Source organism: Tenrec ecaudatus, chromosome 4 (assembly GCF_050624435.1).
Source record: "Tenrec ecaudatus isolate mTenEca1 chromosome 4, mTenEca1.hap1, whole genome shotgun sequence".
Lineage (NCBI taxonomy): Eukaryota > Metazoa > Chordata > Mammalia > Afrosoricida > Tenrecidae > Tenrec > Tenrec ecaudatus.
In genome coordinates, this window is record NC_134533.1 from 106,068,268 (window position 1) to 106,072,297 (window position 4,030).

General features: G+C 42.0%; 1 non-coding gene across 1 annotated transcript; it reads right to left on the bottom strand.

Annotated features, from left to right (window-relative positions):
- Positions 1-2,390: 2,390 nt before the first annotated feature.
- On the bottom strand, positions 2,391-2,533 carry LOC142447430 (U4 spliceosomal RNA). The gene has a single exon (XR_012784136.1). It is a non-coding gene; the product is annotated as a U4 spliceosomal RNA (small nuclear RNA).
- Positions 2,534-4,030: the final 1,497 nt, after the last annotated feature.

Sequence of the window (4,030 nt, forward strand, 5' to 3'; positions counted from 1 at the left end):
ATATCGTACAATTCGATAGTTAGACCATATTACGAAGGATTGTGCAATTATTGCCATAATCAACTTTGGAACATTTTTTTCCTCCTTGTACTCATTGGTGTAGACTGCCCGTTTCCCCTACCCTCCTCTTCCTTCCTCCAACACCAAAACCAAGCTCATTGCCATCAAGTTGATTCTGACTTTTAGTGGCTCTAGAAGACAGGGTAGAATGGAGCCTGTGTGTTTCCAAAACTGTAAATCTTTATGGGAGTAGAAAGCCTCATCGTTTTCCCACGGAGGGGGTGGTGTTTCGAACTGCTGACTTTACGGTTAGCAGGCCCTCCACACCTCCAGAACTCCCGTCTTTGAATATCACCTGCAAATAACCATGCATAACCACTTTGCCACCAGGGGTCCTTTCTGTGTCCCAGGCAGTCATAAATCCAGCTACTGTCTTCAGAATGCACCCTTGGAAGCTTCCCTACACAGATAAACATACAAAATAAGGACAAGCAAAAACAGAGACCCAACAACAATGACTGTATAAAACAGTTAAAGACTTCAAACTAAGAGAAAGCAATGAATTTTGAAAGCTTAGAATAAATTCACATTTGGTCCTGAGGGAGAGCAAATGACAAGATGTTACATTCTAGCCACTAAAATCCACTTTACAATGCTTTTGGTCTTGTATTGGGGCTGCTAATATTCCTAGCCTGTATGCACTGGGGATTCTCCGGGGACTCAATCCTCACAGGGACCCTGTAAATGGATTTTGGTCTACCACTATCATTCACAGCTTTCTGCAAACCAGGTGTTTAGAATTTAGGCACTGGTACAGTTCCCTCCTCCAGATTTGGATCGTATGATTTGCAATCCTTGTATCACACAAGCTGGTGTACTTAGCTGGGGACTGAGTTGATTCCTCACCTAGATGGCTGCTTGTTTGAGACAAGATTTTAAAACCCCAGATACTATTTTCCACAAAGGCAATTATCTTCTTCATCCTACTTTGCTATGGCACCCATGTCTTCAGTGATCTCCTCTTGAGGTAGGGCTGTGGCATAAAAACTGATTGTTATTATATTGGGGCTTACAATCAAGTGAAAACTCAAAATTCATTCATATAATTATTTCTATAAGCTCTTGGTTCCCTTTTGGAGACATTGATATGCTATTGCAGTGCACACTCATCTTTCCCATGGAGCTTAAGGTAACTCTATGTATAATAACATTGTCTTAGTCATTGGTACAGCATTGTTGAGCAAAGAATTTTATGCATGTATAGGAGGACTTTTTATCAGAATTCAATACATGAATTATTAACTTGTATATCTTAAATGTGGATAACTAGATATTAGTTATACAGGCCACAAGAGTTGGAGAGAGGGCAATACTCTTAGGAACACTCATTGCCGAGGGCAGAACCAGGTTTGGTAGACTAACCCATGCCCTGAAAAGGCAGAGAGATCGTGACAGCAGCAAATATATATTAGTCTTGGGTCGCCATTTGTTGGGTAAAGTCCAATGACCACAATTCCTTAATCTTGGGATAGTGATCATCTGCATCTCCTTCCAACTTTAAGGCATTACACCTTAAAGTTCAAGGGACTATTTCTATTACTTGTTTCAGTTATAAGTAAGTGTAAGGTGAAGTCCAGTTTGTTTAGTGGGGTTTCTAATTCGGGTCCTTCTGATATGTTCTGTGGAGGCTGTTGTGCATCTCAGAAGAACAGAGTCTTAGGTTCTGGGTTGTCTCTAGTATGTTTCCTGGCTCACCAGGGTTGTTTGTGAACAAAATGGGTCAAAAATGCCCACTTAGGAGCATAATACCTGGTGCCTTGTCTCTATAAATAATGTTAAGGGTTTTAACAATGGCTAGGTGGCCACTCGGCCCACCCACCATCAGAAATGCAATTCCTTCCTCCAAAATAGATATGATCTCTCCTCCTCTTGATCTAGTCTCCCAATAAAGTTCACTAATTACTCTTGTAGGATTGTCTGTTATATGGGGGTGACTATAGAATACTGCTACATGGTGGGAATTAGTCTTTTTTTTTTTTAATGTTCCTCTTGGCCAGGCTGGCACAATAAACCTACCTATCACCGCCTTGGTGATCCAAACAAAGCTTGAGATCACATGGTAGAATTATGTAAGACCAATGAGTTCTTCATCACAACTACCTTTTTTTAACAGCACGAACAGCAGCTATCCACACGGACTTCTCCAGTGGCAACACACAACATTCCAATGGACTACATGTGCGGCATGAGATAATGGAGAAGTTCAATCTCAGCAAGTAAAACAACGACAAGGCCAGACTGTGGAAGAGACCATCAATTACTCATGTGTGAGCTCAGGTTGAAGTTGAATAAAATTCAAACCGGAGGACATAAATAAAACCTTGAACCTATCCCACCTGAACTTTGAAAATATCTCAGGACTGTCAGAAATTGCCAATGTCATCACGGCAGGGGGTTGGAGAAAGTTTTCAATTAGCAATAATTGCACCTTGAATATGCCTCACTGACTCCAATATTACCATGGTGCAAAGCTCTTTTCTGTCTTTTTAATGACTTTCTGTTCTTTATATAAGATGTTTTTGATGTCATCCCACGGCTCATCATGTCTTCTGTCATTAGTGTTCAATGGGTTAAATCTGCTATTGAGATCTTTTCAAAATCCAGGTGAGATAGGCTTAATGTTTTATTTTGATTCTCATGAAGTTTTTTTGCAGTGGTATGAGTAATATTTATTACTTGTGTGCGTGTGTGTGTGTTGGAAGCCTTTATTATAGATTTCCCTATTTAAAAAAAATCCTTTTATTGGGGGCTCTTACATCTCCTATCACAATCCATACATTTCTCCAGTGTGTCAAGCATACCTGCACATATGATGCCATGATCATTTTCAAAGCATTCTCTTCCCACTTAAGCCCCTGATATCAGCTCCCCATTTCTTCCCCCGCCCTCCCTCGTGAACCCTTGATAAATTATAGATTATTTTTTCCATATCTTCCATCATCCTCCATTGCCCCTCCCCCACTTTTGCATTATTCGTCCCCCTGGGAGGGGGTTCTATATTGATCCTTGTGATCGATTCGCCCTATCTCCCCACTCTCCTCTAATCCTCCTGGTATCTCTACTCTCATTGTTGGACCTGAGGGTTTATCTATCCCGTATTCCCTGTGTTTCGGGCTCTTATCTGTAGCAGTGTGCATGCTCTGGTCTGTCTGATTTGTAAGGTAGAATTGAGGTCAATATAAGGGGAAGGAAGAACCAAAGAACTAGAAGAAAGTTGTATGTTTCATCGGTGTTATACTGCACCCTGACTGGCTCATCTCTTCCCTGTGACCACTCTGTGAGAGGATGTCCAATTGTCTACAGATGGGCATTGGGTCTCCACTCTATGCCCCCTCTCCATTCATCTTGGGTATGGTTCCATTCTGAGTCTTAGACACCTTACACCTGATGGTGGGAATTGGTCCCCTCCCCTGCCCCACAGAGGAAACTGACACCATCTACCGTGCAGTTTCTTGAGGTGGTTTTAAGGTGTTCTAACAAAGGGATGATATATAGATTATGGGATCCAGGTAGCCACACTATCACATTGCTTGGGGCAACAGATTAGAAGAACTACATGCCCTGGGGATTGGAGCTTGAGTTTTTGCTTTTGGTTCTCAAACCATAGCCATCGATGACCTTGCTTCTGCAGCACCATCTGGTCTCCTAATCCTCAAGTGCACTGCTCAATGTGGCCCTGATGACTCAATGGGTTAAGTGTTAGGCTGCTAACTCTTAAGGTACACAGTTCAAATCTACCGGCCTCTCTACAGGGGAAAAATGAAGCTGTCTCAGCCTGGAAAGACTTGAAAGCCTGGAAACGCCATGGAACTGTTGCTGCCTGTTCTAAGAGTTGGAATCAACTCAATGGCAGTGGGTTTGTTGTGTTTGTTGGTTTGGTGGTGGTCGTGGTGTTGAGGGTCCAGCATGGAATCACTATACTTTTGGAAGTCACTGATAAGTACTCACCTTTTTTCTAATCAATGGAAAA